Here is a 19,363-nt window from a genome sequence, read left to right on the forward strand (position 1 = left end):
CACTTAATAATTCATATTTCAGAATACATTAATGCAAATGATAATTTTAGCTTGCTATTGAATTTTTAAATATGCACTACAAGCAATTTATATTTCTGTTCATTTTGCCAGGTAAAACTGTTTAGACATTTTTAACATATGCTTGGTTTCATTCATCATATATCATTCCATTGTTTTAATTTGGGGTAATTAAAAATTAGGAACATCACAAATAATACATGGAGCCCTGTGCTCACAGAAAAATAACATGGAAATTATGTTCAAGCTTGCAATTTGAATGAAAGACATTTTTCAGTGATGCTGCAACAACAAAATAGCAGTGTCCTGTGTTTCTGAAGATAATCTATATCTAAATAATAATTACTGTGATTAATTGGTATCCCTTTTTCTTTAAATCACTAATAGGTTTTTCTGGAATTTTTTTGTTTAGATTTGCAAGCAATATTTGGTGCAGGAAGGACAAACATTGTTCCTCTCCTACTGAGCTGGCTAGATAATTAGAAGACTCAAAATCAGAGGTTATTGAAGATTCACTTTCTCTATTTTGTTTCTGGAAACTAATTGTCAGCTTTGACCCCACATTTCAGAGGCACAGTGGGAGCTCAAGTGGCACACAAGCTGTGAGACCCAGAGTGCCCAAGCTGGGCTTTGCCCAGGGAAAGGTAAGCAGATCTGGGACTCTTGCATTTGTCCCTCATCCCTCCAATGTCCCCAGGAAAGTCAGTCCTGCCTGTCCAAGTGACCGTGGCTCAGCAATGCCACTTGGTAGGGGTGTATTTAAAGCATCAGTTGGGGACAGAGGATGCAGAATCCTGCAGCATCTTGCCCTGGCACTGTGACTTGTTGCAGAGAAGTCTACTTGTCTGTAGAGAGGGCCAAGGAGTGAGGAGGACATCCTGAGGCCCAGCTGTGCCTTCTCTCTTCCCCACATTTCTGACTGTGCCTCTCCAGCTCCAGCATGTCTGGGAGGGTGTTAACTTTGCTCTCGCCATGTTCAAGAGGTCGTGCAACTTCTCTCCCATTCAACCATGGGAGAGAAGTTGCACGTAACAAAGGACAAGAAGGAGACTTATGCACTCCCCTCTACACCTCTGGGGAAGATGCACCACCAACTCATCTTCCCATTTAATCCTGCTGGGCAAAGGAAATAAAAATTGCTGCCCTTCATCCCTTTTCAGGACAGCAAACCCATCTTTTACCACCAATAGTGCCAGACTGCATTCCACAAACACCTACTCGCCCCGGCTTTCCTTTGGCCACCACAAGTGCTCAGCTATGATAAGGTAGTAGCACTTCCTAGATACGAGATCTACAGACAGATATGACCCACCTAACAGTGGGACTTATCCCAGAGCTCTCATATGCAAATCTCATCCTGTACTTAATCAAATATCATCCATCTGGGGAGGCAAGGAAAAGAAAAAAATGGAAGTGCTATTAGAAAAGAAACAGTAATGGGAAGAAAAGAGATATCAAGGAATGAAAACAATTTGTTATAAATTAATATTACAACCTGGGGATATAAATATGTCTGGTTATTGGAATGCACACTCTCCCCCTTAAACCATTGCTTGAAGCATAAAACTTCCCACGACATGCTGTATTGGTCAATGTATCTCTGTAAGAAGGTGCTTTGTATCTCAGAGGTAGCATAAGAGCCATTAGATGTGGGTGTTGCTATGGTAACTGCTCTTTTTTTTTTAATTGAATAGCATAGTAAGTAGTCTTGTAAAACCCACCAACCCGTAACTTGCTGGTGCCCTGAGGCAGCATTAATGCAAGCACCTTTTCTTTGTCTTATTTCCTTCCTAGAGAGACACAGGTACCTCAGAATAAGCTGCATCCTTACAAGGGTAGTAACTGTGCCAGGAGAATATGTTCCCATCCCCTTTATTAAGGGGATGGTGAACAGAAGGTCAGGTAAGATATACCAGTTTTATTCCAGGTCGCTTTTTCATGCGGTATCGTAGACAGGAGACTCTCTCTTTCGTTTCCAGCTGAGATGGAAAAGCCAAAATCTTTTGCTAATGTGTCATCATTCACTTCTTTCACACACTGCACACCCCGCACCCCAAGCCATGGTGCTGTACTGCAGCCAGGCACCCAAGCATCTTGATGAAGCCTTCCAGTACGCCAGTGATTTGGATGAGAGGAATTTTGCTTGGTGTAAGATTTACTGGTTTTCTCCTTCTGTTGACATGTGTCACGTGGATATGGGTCAGGGGTGACTCTTTCTAAACCTCTGAGACCTTCTTCTTTTATTGTACTTTTCAGAAGATCAGTGATCTATTTGAATGCTGAGCTGGGCCACCTGCCTGCATTTTGGATCCTCCCTGTTCTTGCCTCTCTTCATGTTTTGAGTCAGTACCAGAGTATTTTTCTACACACATGAATACCAGTCCTTCTCCAAGCAGGGAAACTGTCTCTCTGGTTGAATACTTGTTTAATTTGGTCAAACATACCAGCTTTTCAGCTTCATCTCCAGAATTCCCCTTGCCACTGCTGATAAGCATGCCTTGTCACAGTTTTGCTGCGGGATTCTCTGCATGGGGCTGTATCTCCAGTTTTAGCGTCCCTTGTCACGTGAAGTGTGCTCCTACATCCTCACCCTTTTCCTCCCAGCCCAGCCCCTTGGCCTCAGTGCAGTTGTGACATTGTAGATGGTCTGCAAGCAGGTCCTGCCCCTGGCTGACCAGAAGAGCCTGGGATTGCTGCCATTTCTTTTTTCTCTGTGTTTTTATAACCCCCCATGACCAATCATCCCTATGCTATTCCCTGCAAGCCCACTGAAAGGAGCACTTCATGGGGATGAAAAGGAGATCATTGTCTTTAATGACAAAAGAATAACTAACCTTAAGGCTTCTTTTGTTTGGGATTTTCATTTATATGTTTATATGGCAAAGTCCATGGCTGAGATTTTGGTAATCCCCATTCAGGTGCTGCCACACAAGGGTGACACTGATGCAAATATTTGAGATAAGCATTTTTTTATCCTAAAGATTTCCCAGTCATCTAAAAGTTCTGCATTGATTGCTGCACTGTTTCCATTTTGGCAGGGCTCCAGCTGATCAGATCCAGAATTATGGGTTATTGTACCTAATTCTTCCAAGAAGCTCTTAAAATACCTCACACATGTCCTCATAATCTGCTTTCTTTAAGCTGTTGTAGTGAGCACTCTCCCACCTCCAGGCTGTATCGCAGGTGGGGCAAAGCAACCCTCTGGTTCTCCTAGCACAGTTGTTCCACCATGGGAAAAACAATGCAGGATTTACTGGGTTAGACTTTTCTCCAAGGCTATGTAGCTTTTCAATGACATTTTGATGTCAAATAAAAAAAAGATAGCCAGAAAAGCTGCCAAATACAAATCTCAGCTTTAGACAGCTGTAAACCTTGAGTACATTAGAGATTGGAGCTGAGTAGTATTGTCAGAGCCTGTGATGTATTCATTAACCAAAAGTGAGAAAATTTCTCCCGCTTCAGAGAACTGAAGTGAACTTTGGGTGTCATACAAGCCCAGTGTTGCTCTGCCATTTGGGAAGTTAATTTCCTCCTAGAAGGAAGTTACGGCCTTTAATCAAAGGCTTGTGAAAAGTGACTCATTTTGCTAGGTCGGCAAAGGTTTCTAATTTGTTTTGATATTTTTGGTCCTATCCAGAGAATGTCTCTTATTGGAAAAGACAGACTAAAGAAATAGATTAAAAAAGAGGAGGAAATGCTTGATGTGCGCTTGAGGTGCCCAGATTTGTTGAAATATGAGCTTGGAAAGTCTGAGTGATCTTCACATTCAGATCACAACTTCACTGTAAAAGAAAGGTCACTTTTGCTTGTATTCTGGGGCAGCTTTTTCTCTTTTGTCCCCTTGGTAAGATCTCTCCTTTTGTATTATTATGGATGTACCTTGGTTTTGAACTTTTCCTTTTTTCTCTTTTTCTTTTCTCTTTTTTTCTTCTTTTTGGACAGAGAACTGATATTTCATCTTTTAAAAGATTTAGAAGAAAAAGAAATAATATATGCACCACAGTGGAAAAGCATGTCTCTGTTCATACCTTTGCATTTTACAGGAAAATATGTCATTCCTTTCAGATCCATGAATTAAGATGCACTATTTTTTGCTGAAGGCTATTTTAAATTAGGCTAATAAATTGCTGCTCTCTGCCTTGCGTGATAATGCATTACATTATCTACTGATGTACACGTATTGTTTGACTCTAATGGTGTGGAAATTAAATGTTAGACATGGGCCAGATGTTCCTATAGATGAATATGAAGTATGACTCTGTCGTAGCTGAGTCTCAATGGGACAGAAGGTAGACGGTGAGGTTTTTTGAACAACAGCAACAAAAAACCTTAAGTGGGTCACTTGCATCCACACCCAAGATCCAGCTCTAACACTGAGCTGTTGAGCAGCATTACCAACCTGAGCTCTGCTATTATTCCTCAGCCAGAGCCAGTGCCTTTCTTACTTCTAATGCCTCACTGCTTGTAAAGCCTCAAAGAATGGCTTATAGAGATGGCAAATGCTTGCTGTCCTTGTCAGACTGACAGACACAGCTCAGGGTGCATCCCTGCCTCCTGCCTTAGCTACAAACATTTTGAAGCTCTCCAGCTCTCCTTCTGCTCTTCCCCCTCTCCTTGTGTATTTTCATGCAGTGGCTGAGGGGGCTAACAGATGCATGTTACAGTGCATATTAATGAAGGTCCCCCACTGGCATCTCCTCTTGGAAAAGGCAGGGGGAGAACAGTTTACAATCTCACTCGCAGGGCTAAATTACCCAGTGACTCATAATCTAAGTACCAGCAGAATGCTGCTGAACATGGGTATTTAGGATATTTGATAATGATGGACAGAGGCATTTTCAAAATTGGTAATAAAGCAGCTTTGCTTTGGGAATGGTTTGACTCGCTACAGCTCACTGGCACCTACAAAAATAGTAATCCTAACCATGAGATTACCCAAATGTTTGTGTTTGTGTGTGAGGTGGGAAGGAAGAACAATTTTTGCATTATCAGTAGAGGTCTGCAAGCAAACCAGAAGGACTTTTGGGAGCACTGAATTGGTAATGAATGGAGTGCTTATCACTAAAAAGGAGAGATGAACTTTCCCTGTATTTTGCCAGCTGTGCTTGCAGGACTGCTTGTCCCACTCGACCATTGAGCTCAGTGCAACTCTGTACTGAGGATATTTTAACACTGTCCCAGCGCACAGATGGCCCCACACTGGCACAACAGGGAGGGCAGTGAACTGCAGGATGACCGTAGGAATGAACAGTGGCATGCAGGAGCAGGAGACAGCTTTGCAGACAGGGAAAGGGCTTGTATAACTGCTTCTGGAAAAAAAAGACAAAAGGTAGACTGGAATGAGGCAAAGGAGAGCTGGCCATGGCCACAGCACCACAGTGCTGCTGAATGGGCAGTGGTCCTCAGCTGTGTCCTATGAGGGGATGCAATGGTCAGGTGTTTCCAAGGCAGAGGGTACATCTGGCTTGAGAATTCTGAGCTGCTACTGTGTCCTATCCCAGTCTTCTGTCGGGCTCATATTTCTGCAAAGATTTTGGATATGAATTTGTTTTTTGGTACCCGAGCTCACCAGAGGCCAGGGATTGTAAAGAGTTTTGTTATTTTCCCTGCTGAATGTGTCAGTCATGTCCAAGAACATCAGGCCCTGACAGCAAGCTCCTTGCCACCCACATTTGTGTCTACCACAGTTCCGTGACTAATGTGGCATGGCAGAGGGAAGATGAGCACAGGCTGTATCCCACTTCAGCCCACAAGCATCAGTACCTGTGTCCTGGCTGCCAGAACCATGAACAAGCCCAAATCCCCAGCAGGAATGATGCCACGGAACTGGCCCCAGGTGAAAGGCAGCATCAAGTCTTCAGTGTGTTGTTTGTAGAAAGCTAGGATCATTCCCCATGGAGCTGAAATATTTCTTGGGCCTCTTCAGTGGCAGGCACTATCAGATATACAGGAGAATGTTTTCATCACAGCTAACAGAGGGCTATCCAGATTGCTCGTAACTGTTTTTAGCACAGTAAACATGCAAACCAAGTGCCTGGGGAAAGAAAAAAAAAAAAAAAAAGAAAAAGCCTGTCCTTGCAGTAGCTGATCATTTTTAATTAAATCTCAATCTATCAATCTAGTTACTGTGTGAGAGGGAAAGAGCCAGCCTTGAATGCTTCAGGATGCCGGCAATCTGAGATGCTCTGTGACCCTGTTCAGGAGCCAACATGGCCAAGGCACTTCTGCTGCCTGCATGAGGACAAGGCACAGGACCAGAATGATCCTGTCAGCCTGGCCTCCACTTTGCAGCTCTCTTCACAAGAGTCTGCCGGAGCCTGAGTAAGTTTCTTCAGGAGGTGATGTGTTCCCTGCCTCACTGAGCTTCCCTGGAAAGCAGGGTGTGTGACATTTGTGTGTCCTGGATGGTGCCATGAGAAGCATGAGCACTTCTGCCCAAGCTGCTGCAATGCCAGCTTCCTCCTCAGCTGCATGGAGCTGCGCATGGCCCAGGAGAGCTGACTGCCATGGCAGGTGGGCACCATTTGGGATGGCACAGAGCTTGGGGGGCCCCTCCTGGGGACCCTGCAGCCTTAGCATCCGCAGTGCCTCTCCTCAGCGGATGGGGATTGAGTGAGTGGGGAGTGAGTTACCTTGTGGTCTCTGGGCTCAAGGATTCTAATGAAACTGCTTCAGAGTACTTTAAAATGTAAAAGTAGAGAGGGTTCATTTGATGAAATGTGATATTTATTGTCTTCACATCTTTTCTCTCTCACTGTTAGCACTGTTGTTCATGAATGAAGAACGAAAGAAAGATGTAAAGGCAGTTGCCAGTTTTGATACCAGTTTTGGGTCTGAGAGGAGGCGGGAGGGGGAGGGAATGGCATGTGTTCATCTGCATTTCAAGAACAATAAGCCTCAAACCTGAAATTATTTCCTATTTGAAAATAGTGATTAGCTAGAGCCAATTTATCTTACTGTAGTGTCCAGCATCTGAGCTGTGGCCCTCTTTGAGCAAGATGATCTCCAGAGGTCCTTGCCAACCTCCATTTTTCTGTGATTCTGTGATCTCAGACATGTTATAAAAGGTGCATAAATGAAGCCTCTGATGCCCTGTTGCAACAGGGAACTGAGGCACAGAGTAATGTACCCAGGTATACAGTGAGAAGCACTAACATGACAATCAACATGCAGCCCTGTTCCCTCAAACAAGCAACCATAGATGGTCATATAGCCTTTGGCTGGCACTTGTGGCTCAAAATAAGGGTAGAGGGAGCCCTATCTGATTTATAAGAGTGCCTGCAGTGGCCTTGATTTCCCACTGAGGCACCACAGTCCAAGAGAATGAGTTACTTATCCATCTCATAACACCTCCCTTGTCTTTCACATGGAATGTGCCTTATGTGTTAATTCATTTTCTTGTAACTTACATTTCAAAGGTCTGTAGCTCCTTAATACAACTTAAGAAACCATCAAGTTTTCCATGCTCAAAAAGTAGCAGATATTTTTACCACAGCACCTTCCATTTACTGCAGTGGAAAAAAGTAATCAATTCTTAATTCAGTGGAAGCTACTAAATTAAAAATCCTTAAATTAGCTGAACCCAAGGAAATTCAGGGCTTGATTCTGGATCTATCAACTGAATTGGAATATAAATCTGTGGAACCAAGACTATCCCCTAATTATCCCCAAAGCTTTATGCTAAATACAAACAGTATTCAGTGATGGGGAGGAGGAGGGAGGAAACAGCCACCTAAATATTATCTTTTTCTTATAAAGGTGAGCTCTTATCCTTCTGGAAAACCCATTTTGCTATGTGCAACTTTCCCTGAGGGCGATGGGTGGGGGTTTTCAACATATTTGCCTCATAATTCTACATCCTTGCTGGTTGCATAAATTGAAGTGATATGATCACCGCGCTTTGTTATCATGGTTTCTTACAGCTCAAAAGAACTCCTGTGGCAGTCAGGCAGTAATACGAAATTAAAGTCAGGCATTTTCTACCTCTTCACCAGAAGGTGCCCAATGATCCTGCACAGGAAGTTCTCTCCTATCTGTGACAGGTTTGTGATGTGCTTGCCTTCTTCTCTTCTTCTCAATGGCACATTGTCCACTTTGAATGATTTTCTCCTCTGTGTCTGTGCTCTCATGGTCTCTGCAGAAACTTCCATAGAAATTCTTTAATGAGAGCTTGTTCTTCCTTCCTTTCTATGATGAGGATCTGTGGCCAAGGAAAACTGAGCCAAGGTCCCCCAGCTGACAGCCAGCAACATCTGATCAGAACTGCTACTGTACAAGGCTGAGCACATTTCAGCTGCTGGCCTGACTGACTGACCACTGCTCTCATAATCCAGCCAGCCCTCTCATTGCTAAACATCTTCTGGTGGAACCATTACTTAATTAAAAATGCCTTGACCAGTCCCATCAATGTGGGAAGCCAAGACCACAAATACTTTATAAGAAAAGTCAGTGTGATTCCCAATGAAAAACCTATTCCTGCTTTTCTCTTTGCTCTCTAATTTCCACTGCAGATTCACATCCTGGTTAACCATGACATATGCACATCACATTTGTATTTGAAATAACTCCCCTCTTCTGCTCTTCCGCCTGCTACACCTCATTCTTGTTCCTAGACCTTGTTCACTGAAAATCTTCTAATAGAAAAAGAAAGAAAAAAGGAAAGAATTTTCCAATGGCCATCAGTCTGTTATAACAGTTCAAGGGTTTCGCATGGATATGACTTTCAGCTTCAGCCCAGGACTGTGAGCACGAGCTTTGACTGATTATGTGAGCAATCTCTCTGCCACACTAAGCTAATCACAGCAAGCCAGCTTGAAGTGTCAGCTTATGATGGACAAATGCTAAAAGGCAAAACAGATGGGAAATAATAAGTCAATAATAAGTCTTTATTTTACATCGTAAACCTACCAAGTACAGTTTGCTAGTGATGAAACCTCTGCAAATATATCCCTGCAGATTGCTTGAATATGGCCTCGGTTCAGAGCTGCTAAGTGAAATACTAAACAATGGATTCCTCTTTTCAAACACATTTTTGTTAAAGAAGAAAGTTGAGGTTAAATTGTTCAAGTGTACAAAGTGCTTCAGATTGGACTCTTGGCCCTAAGTGTTGGAATTTTGTCCCATTGAAAGTGGCTTTGGCAAAATGCTTCCAATCACTCTCCTCCTGCACCACAGGGAGGGCAGCATGCCGACACAAATAAATAATGGTTGCATCTGAAGGAGAAAGTTCAGTGAGCTGGCATAAGAGATGATACCAGAGAGAGCTTTGCTTGTTCTATTAAGCATGAGGGCTTACTTTTGGCCAAGGAAATAAACAGAATTTGCCTGCAAATTTATCTTCCTACAGTGTTAAAATATTTCCCTCCTGTACTTGTGAGTCTCTATATTTTTTACTAAACTCCATGCTTCTGCTGCCTGCTGTTCTCCCTTCACCAATGGTTCTCTTTTCTTCCAACTTCTCTTCTTCACTATTGTCTCCTCTCATTTCTTTTTATTTTGTGAAATATCTCATCACACTGTGAATATTTTATCCTCCTTCTACTTTATAGACTCCAGGTAGTACTTGTAAACTCCCATGGGCAGTTGTCCTGCAGCAGTGTTTCCATACCAGCCCTTTCTTCAGCCTTTGCCCCAAGCCAACTATGGGCGTTGGTTTGCATAAGCTACAGGCATGTACTTTTAAAAAGATCTTATTCCACAGCTATGACAAGTTCCTAATGCCATTTCATCATTAAAATGCTTCACTCTTCCCAGTTGAACCAAGAGCCTGGATACACTGACTGATAAAATGGTAACCACAAGAAGTCTAAAATACAAAATTAATCTATGTAGGCGGGTTCATGACCTTGAAGAAAACATCCATCCATGCAATAATCCTTGTCTTTGGTCTACCACTGATCTAGCCATAAAGAAATTGACAGATTTTTGTTACCTAACAGCACCCTTTTCTGGGAGATATATAAGGAAACTTAAATAACAGGTCTCTCAGGGAAGCATATGGTACAGTAGCAGAAAATTCTGACTCTAGCAGTGGGACTCTGCCATGGTAACCTCACTCAACATGGGGAATACTGTACCTTCTCCTAGTTGGTCTGTGTTTTTGACCTCTTTTAAAGAGACAATAAATTGTTTCAGTGGACAAATCCTCACCGAAAAAAGAGGTCACTTTCCCGGGGCAGGACTGGATTTCATTATGCCTATTGAGGCTCTGCACTCTTCCAGGAGAGCGGATGGTTCTCCAGTTCATCTCAGGCTCAGAGAAAACCTGCGCTCACTTAGTTTTCTTTGTCTGATCCTGCTGCTTAAACACAAACTCGGACACTTGGCTGTTTTTGCTCATACAGCAGCAGCCAGCAGCTTCTCCTGCACCCTCTGACACCTTGAGTATTGGCACTTCCATTCTTACAATGAGGAGAACTGGCAGCAGGAAGCTCAAGGTAGGCAGAGATGAGGAGAAAGAGGAATTCCTGCCAGACACTGCAAGAATGTTGAATTGTCTATTTGTGTCTAAGTCTGCCCACTGCACACATGTCATTCTATGGAGAAGAGCTCACAAATCAACCCCTTCTCAGGTGCTTTGAGCTAACTCTTAAACTTCAGGAAAAGCCACACTTGTATAAGCAATGTAAGATGATGCACCAAGCCACACACATGGGAGGGCCAGGCAAACTGTTCAGGGTGGAATGTTGTGAGTGACAGGAAAAAGATGTATGTAAAGATTAGTGGACACATAGGTCCCAGTTTCTCCCCTGAATATCTTCCCATTGCAATACTCTGCTCTTATGTTCTCAGAACTTTGCCAGGTTAAGTTGCTTAAATATTTAATTGTTAAATCATTAAACAGAATATTTTTCTTTCCCTGTTGTCCATCCACACCAAAGGATTTGGGAGAAACTCAATCAAAATATTTCAGTTTTTTGGGTTTTCGATGAAGTTGAGATTGAAATAAAGGAAAGTTTTTTGTTTGGAAAAGCAAAAAGCATGCAGTCTTCATTCAGATGCCCCAACACTGTGCTGCTTGAAACTGAGTATCTGCTTTCAGGATCTTTCTGTGCATATGCTTGTTTGCCATTTTAGTGGACATTTTTCTCAAACGTGGCAAACTGTATACATATATAAAATGAAAATCACCATATGCCTGTGTCTGGAGAAGACTTTTAGAAGCTTAGCAACTGAAGTATTTGAAGAATCCCACTTTCAGAACCTTCCAATGAGGATGCTTCATCCTCTCATGCCTAGAGACTAAATTATGCGGTCTTGCTATCAGGTGACTTGGCATGTTCCAGCCAGCAATACAACCTAGTCCTTCCTTACAGAGGATGAAGGATAGTGCGTTACTGACAATGGAGGACAAAGCTAGGGGAATTTCTTTTTCAGTTACAATTTCTAGAGCAGTTCATGCCCAGAGAAAAAGGCATGAATGGTATGAGGTAGAGTTTTGGCAAAGGGTGAGCAAGGGAGATAATATTAACCTTATTTTCAATATTTTCTCATGTTTAACCTGTTTTATTCTGGCATCTTTGTATTCTTTCCTTATGATGCAATTATGTGCATTTAAAATACCCTTATTATTTATAGGCAATCATAATAGTAAAATATACACATCATTTTCTTAGCACTGTAGCTGCTTAAAAGGTTTATGAAATTGTCTATGACAGTTCCTTGACAGGAGAAACCAGAGATATTACTATAGTAACATCCAAAGGTGATTGCAACAAAAATAAATTAATTCAAACTAAGGCAATATTTGCTCACATAAAGTGAGTCATTTGGATTGTGGTGAAGAAGAAAAAAATCATCAAGGAAGAATGACAATGTGTCCTCACTCCATACTGCAGAGTCCAAAGACTCTCACTGTCAACCAAGGAAAAAACAATAACACAAAAGGGGAACATATTTTCCTGTTTAGCAGACTCAAGTTATGCACTAAAAGTGGGCTGAGTTCACTTTCACATATGCTTTGGGTTGCCTCTTGATTTCCGTGCAAGTGCCTGTTTATAGCAGGGATGTATCTGTGCAGAGAGGGACCCAGTGTGCCTTGGATCAGGCTGGGAATATGAAAGACACGACAGAGATCACAGATGCAGAAAGAATCTGATTTTGCCCTGCACAAGAGCCTGGGCTCAAATGTGGGCATTCCTGTTCTGCTCCCAGCAAAGTACACATAATAATAAAAATAAACGTAAAGCCTCTGTGCTCCTGCAGTTCTCTGAGCTCTTAAACCAAGGTGCCAAATTCTGCTCTTCCTGTGCAGCTCCATTGATGTACAAGCGGTACAGACTCTGACGTTAGGAGATTAGCACAGTGCAGGCGGGATGTGGAATACCACAATGTGGATGTGGAACGTTATAATTTTTCCATACAGAAAGACTGAGGAGGGGCTCCTACTCTGAAAGGTTTCACTTTAGATGACAGGTAAAGAAAAAAAATTAAATAGAAGACTGTGCATTTCTCTCTAATGTGCTGCAGCAGTTTGGTTTGATACAATGCCAGCTGCGAGTTTTGGGAGATGCTCCTCGGAACTGTGAAGACACAGAGAAAATGCAGCCATATGAAACACAGAATTCCCTGTCTCTCTGCCCCTAATATATGCTACATTTACTCAAGAATGGGCAAAACACACTTCAGATGCCATTAACACACCGAAATAAATTGTATCTTTGAGTAGATACCTTACCTCATAATTCAAGGAACGGCACTCATATAGAGTGATTTGCCCATTCTCAGCCTACCTAGGAGTCTGAATCCAGGAGAGGCAATTCCACAGGCAGTTAGCTGCCTTGCTGGAGGGGAATGCCATGCATCCAAGAGCATGGGGTGGGGAGGTGGAGGAGAAGGACAGGACAGAGGTCAGGGAAACAATTTAGCTTTACCCTCTAAAATCCAACCCTCTCTTTTAAAAAAAATATTTTTAATCACTTTGACAGCCAGTGTAGCCAGCTCTGAAGTAGAAAAGTTCAAACAAATTGTGCTTCTATTGCCTAAATTTTAATTAGTCTGTGGGAAAACGGGAACTTTGAAATTGTCTACACAGCAATTTCCATGTGCCCTGTTGACTTGAAGAGACCAAAGACTCCAGCAATATTCAAAGCTACCTTCTGCAGATGTGTAAACAATTCCACAAAGTGCAAATGTGTGCATTTAGGTCTTAGCCTGAGAGATCTTTTTAAGGATGTACATACTAATTCCAAAAAGAGACCTTCCATGCAGACCTATAGGTCTCCGAAGAATAGCTGCAGTCAGATTCCCAAAAGTGCCAAGACCTGCAGACCCAGAGCAAACCACTGTGTCATAGCTCAGACCGAGAAATTCTGAGCAATAAATTTGTCTAAGTGACAAAATCCTCCAGATTGTAGAAAAATCAGATGGTGCTCATTTCCATGATAATTCATGCTTTGGTTGAGCTACTTTTGACTTACAGTGAGAGATGAATTTGACCTGCTCTCGTTTTCTCATCTGCTGGGCTGCAGCTGTGCCCTCTAGCACTGTATATGTATTCCAAGCTCATCTAGATGTTGAAACAAAAGCACAAATTAGACGACAATCTTCCATTCTTTCTGTGTGCTGCCAATACCTGTTTGTCACTATAATGGTATTAATCATCCTTTATTTACAGCAGAACATTGGAAGCTTCCATGTTTCCCTTTTGATTTATTTGTAGGACAACAGGTGCACAACTTAAGCAGGTGTATGGATGTGTGCATGTGTTGTGAGTTTGCTGATAGCCACAAAACATCTTTAGTAAATTATTACTTGTATCAAAGCTGCCATTATTTTTATTTCATGCCTAAACTTAATTCCACAGCTGTTAGCTCCCACACTCCATTAGCTGTTTTGTGTCACAACTGCAGTAATGCAGCTCGGGGGGTGCAAGACCTCTTCTCTCACCCTCCAAAAACCCACACAAACAAAACATCTCTAAACTATACACTGCTTCCAGTTTCTTCTAAAACTTGGGAGAGGCGCTGAAAATGTATCAACAGTTTCCATTGGCAACTGCTGCAGAATAGCATGTTACTGGTTCAACAGCTGACATGAAATGCCTTTCCATATGTAAAGCTCTGCCTTAAACACACAAGGGACACGAAGAAAAAACTTCGTACTTTCTTTTTCTTTTGTCTAACAGTAAATGGGTAGTGTTGAAGTGCTGGATGCTTAAAAAAATGCAGTTATAATTTTGGATCCAAGCTGTGAGAACACTCATTGGAGACAACTGTTCTCCCATGGGTTAGCCTTGAATAAACAATCACAGCTCTGTGTGATATTAGTTCTTAACCAGATTCTAGCATTGAGCTGTTGCCTCGCCATGGTTACTTGCCTTTTAAACCAATGTTTCTTTTCCTTCTTTTTTGCCAAGATTCTTGCTTGCTTGGCAGTGGCTCGTTCTCATTTGAACTTTTGCCCTATTTTAATCTCCACCAAATTTTTACTCTAAAAAGAACCTTTTCACTGATATCTCTTTGTTGCCCTGAATTTCTTTTCTGTGTGTGAGAACTTACTCAGGGACATGGCTTACGGGAAAGAGCCCAAGTGACTGTCTTCTTCTGAGTATCCAGCAGCTGGCAGACATCTGTGAGATTAGAAAACAAAGCCACAACAGCACGAAACAGTAGCCACTCCCAAAACAAAATTAAATAGGAAATGAGGAGACACACAAACTAGCAGGTCATTCATTTGGAGATTTATTTGTGCTTGTCAGCTCCTGAACTTGCCTCACTCCAATTCATCTGAGGATAACATCATTAAAACCCATGTAAGAGCACCACTCTAACACATGCGGTTCCAACCCATAATCCCTCACTTGTCCTGTTCCTCTGGAGCTGGCAGAGCACTGGGCTCCCATGGACCATGTTAAAGCCCTAAGGAAGGGGAACATAGCTCTGGTTGTTTTGAGGCAATTCTCCAGGCAACCCAGAAGAAACAAACCAACAGCTTCTATAAAAAAATCTAAAATTCCTCCTTTACAAGAAAAATATGTTATCTTGAAATATCTTGACTATTTTTCTTTTGTACTTTAAGAAATTCTTAAATGAGAAAATTAATGGGAACTTGCTGAAGGCCTTCTCCAAAGATTTCTAGCCACATAGCTGATTAAAATTATTTCCACTGCCGAAAAGAAAAAAACAAAAAACCAGAAACACAGCTTTGTCTTAGTTGCTCATTCAGCTTCTTATTCCTTGGAAAATGTCACTGGTAGTTGCCTAAAGGAAAGGCAAGTACATGTATAATATATAAGTGCTTATATGGTTGCATGCATACAAATGTACAAAATCACAACGTAAGTATTTCGTACTAATAGTTGGTTTCGGTAAAATCCATTTTCTTATCAGAAACATAACTTCCAATTTTCCAGTGTCAATAAAAGCACTGTTATTACAATTTATTAATCTCTCAGTCTTGGCTGTATCATTTGGCCTGAATTTTTAGCATAAAGTAAAACACATTTTAAGCCTGTAGGACAACATACCCCTTTGGTGTGCTGTATGTAAAGTGAACCAGAGTAACATCCTGCTGGTATGTGCATTCTGACAGACAAACAAGAGGCCAAGGATTCAGTCATCTTTATTCACAGATTAATAAGGAGTTGTGTTCACTTACTTTAGACCAACTTTGCACCATTTAAATTTTTCTAATTTTCATTTAAATGTAGGAAAACCAGCAAGTTATATCTTCCTTTTAAAATATAATCTAATACTGCATATGTGAGAAGATTTTAAATGAAAGGAATTAAAAGTCTATCCTTGTTTGCTTTTATTTATTAACTTTTAGAGGGAAATTTTCTTCACAGTAGCAAAATCAATACTCTGAGATAAAATTTCTAACAAGAATTTCCTTTCTCATGAAATTTTACTGGCAATTTAATTTTCCATCTCTATTGAAACAGTAAAATGTAAAAAACAATGCTCCTTTTTTTTTTTTTTTGCAAAAGGTCTTTATTTACTTTAGAACCCAAGCAGGAGGTACATGTTCAGCTGAGTTCAATCAATTTCTGCATCTTTGATATCTCTTCATTTGCACAGAATCCTGTTTGACAGAAAAATCACTAGCTAATTGACTGGAGTTCGCTTTATATGTGAGTGTTGGTTACAGTCTGCTTTGCTTTGTATCTGAGTTGGAAGTGGGCAAAAGTGTCCCTCTGAACACAGCACTCTACTGCGCAGAATCTGGCTGTCACCCTGGGCAATCCACCCCTTAATGCCTAATATGCAAATTCCTAGTTGGATCCAGGTGAATTACTGTGCTTTCCTATTGCATATGTACAACAGCAAATCACTGCACTACTTTGGGCACTGAGGGGAAATTAAAGGGCTCAGTGTGTCTCTCAGTCTGAGACGGGAACACAGACACGAGAAAGACAAGGGTCCTTTCCTGTCCTTTGCCATAACAGAGTACGAAACGGAGGAGGAAGGCTGTTCAAAGCCTTGCATAGGTAGTAATGCGTTGCTTCATTCTCGGCTCTCCCATCTGATGATTCCAAAACTATTTGTATAGCTTGAGTCACTGGAAGATGCCAAGACAGCCCCAAATATTATGCCAACGTCATGGCAGGGAATGGGGATGCAGCCAATTAGGTAACTTCAGTCCAAGACTCACACTGAGATGCACACCTAATACAGCTCCTGCTGGGTTTCTTATGCTGGAACTGGTATTTCTGGTGAATGGAAGCCTCCTTTTATAGGAGCAACACCAGAACAAACCCGTGCCTTGCAGAAATGCGGATGGGAGCACACACTCACAGCCACACTCTGTCACCAACTGCATGGCTCCCACCACGTAGCAATTAGCACAGAATGTGCACCACAATATGTAGGTGCAATAATCCTTAACTGCTGGCAAGCCACCTAATCCAGCATCTCCTGCTGTTCTGGTTTTCAGTCAGACTCACACAGCCAGCAGTGCCCAGGCTTTGGGAAGGGGCTTCTCCCTGTAAAATGCCAACTTTTGTCAAGGTGCAGAATGTCACTTTCCCACACAGAGCAGTCCCTTGATCTGTGAGTAGTGCCTATGACTTCTTCAGGAGCCACTTGCAAAAGACAGTGCAGCTCAGCAGGCCCTTTGTAAATGTGTGGCCGTGACACATTCATCAGTAACAATGACCTCTGTAATAATTTACAATGTCTTTGGGCCTCTGTGTGTAAAAAAAATGCTGCTATGCCAAGCTAATGGGAGAAAAAACTGTGCTGTGGTTCTGGCTTTAAAACTGGGACTGTGAAGCATTATTTGTACCAAGGGATGAAATAACAAGCTGGAAGGGTGAGAAAACTTGAAAGGAAATAGGCTTAGGGAAACAAAAGCTGGAAGTAATCAATAAATCATAGAATAAAGTAAAGAGAAAGAACCTTTAAAGTGCCCAGCTTAAATGTCAAGAGTATTAGAACAAAAGAGCTCAAAGCAGGAGAATGTGTGACAGGAAAATATGCTGAAAGTCTGACAGAAAGTATATTCACTTCTGAGCATGGAAAAAAGTACAGGGAATGAAGGGCAACAGAGAAAAACAAGGAAAACTGGCAATAGTGTAAGTTCCCCTTCTTCATATCATGTGAACACACAGGATCAGTGTTATTGTTTCTAGAAGATTCTGGGGAGTAAAACTGGGTTAAAAAACCAAACATGCCAGCAGTGAAAAAGATCAATTTTAAATTTTATAGTATGCGGGGAATGTGTTCTCTCCTATGCATGAAGGTGTGCCATCAATATTGCAGAATAATGGGATCTTGCTTACGTTAACTACGCCAAAAAAGAAACAGAGTCAGGGTGGAGCTGGTCTTATATTTATCCCTGGACAAATTCATTCAGCTAAAATTTAGGGGTTTTTCTAATGACTCTCTTTCAGTGATGCATTTAATCTTACATAGCTGCAGTCACACATAGGTCTAGGCATATGTGTTTGCCCTATTGAAATCAATGTATATATCCATATACTTCAAGTTAAGCTGGTACTCAAAATATTTTTTCAAGCTGGAGACTAAGTGCTGATGGATTGTCTAGTTAGCTATAAATTGTATGGTTGCTTCTGGTTTTGGCTACTAGCTCAAAAAGAAGATATCCCATTCTGTTTAAAGCAAGCTTACAATAACTGTTATTCATGTAATATAATAGATTCTTCTGGTACCACACATGTTGGACTTTGTGAAACAAAATTTTCTGTTCAAATGGGGTTTACAGTCAACTGAGCAAAGGCTGCTTATGCTCACCTTAGCTGAAATCTGTACGGAAAGAAACTACCCTACTTTGCTGTACCTTGAAGAGCAAAATTTGGGAATAAAGCCTGTCATGAAGGCTGCTGGGACATATCTGTCCAGCAAAAAGCAGACAGACAAACGTCTGGCCCTTTGGGTGGTGGGCTTCCTCAGGCATAGAAGATTTAGGGCTTGTGCAGCTACTGTGCCACAGATCTGGGCCACAGCTATTCTTAAGTGCCCTGGTGGCTCCAGCCACTTCACAGGGCTTTTGCTTGGCCAAGGGCCAAATAGATACCCTTTGTGATATGTGTGCAGTCAGGATACGGTTTCAGTAAAGGTCATTAAAAACCACACATATTTCTTCTTGTGGGACTAAAGCATCACCTTAAAACCATGTGGACCACTCAGGCAATGGCAGGGGAGAAAAAGTACATTGAATTGGTTGTGAAAAACTGTCAGTTTAAATCAGGTAGAGGTATTTGATAAGGGAACAGAGAAGCTTAGTCCATTTTAAAGAGTCTTCATTAAACTATCCTGCCCTTCTGCTGCATGCACATAAATGACAGTACTGATGTGCAACAGTAATGTCAGCAGATAAATTGAGTGTTAATGCTTGTGTTAATGTTTCTGAGCATGCCCTCTGTAAAAAGGAGATGTTTCCAAAATCCTGATGGGTCTGACGTGAGCAGAGTGCTGAGTCAGGGAAAAAACCCAACTTACCGCAAGTGCTCATTTGACAGCAATGGATTTTGTGGTATGCCTCAACGAGACATTTAAAATTTCACTCATAATTTTATGAAATGTCTCTCATTTAAGTTGTCAAAGCCTGACAGGCTTGTTAACAGCATCAAGGGGTGAACGGTCCTTCATCTTCCTGCTCTTGCTCAACTGAATGATCAATGAACAAACTAAAGCTGACAGCTGCTGCAAAGATATCAAGAATTAAAGGAGATGCAGAAGATGTGTTCTACTCCTCCCTGTCTAATTCAGCCTAAAGAATTTGATATTCATTTCAAGAAAAGGTTGGAAAAGCAAGAACAACTGTAGCTTTAATCCTGTCTTTAAATCCGGCTTTTCTGCCCACTCCAGCAAGGCCCACTAGACAGGAACAAGGCAGGGCAGCTCATGAGACTGGGGTTCACTAGTTATTTTCTGTTTCCAGG

The sequence above is a fragment of the Zonotrichia leucophrys genome, chromosome 2, assembly GCF_028769735.1.
Source record: "Zonotrichia leucophrys gambelii isolate GWCS_2022_RI chromosome 2, RI_Zleu_2.0, whole genome shotgun sequence".
Taxonomy (NCBI): Eukaryota; Metazoa; Chordata; class Aves; order Passeriformes; family Passerellidae; genus Zonotrichia; species Zonotrichia leucophrys.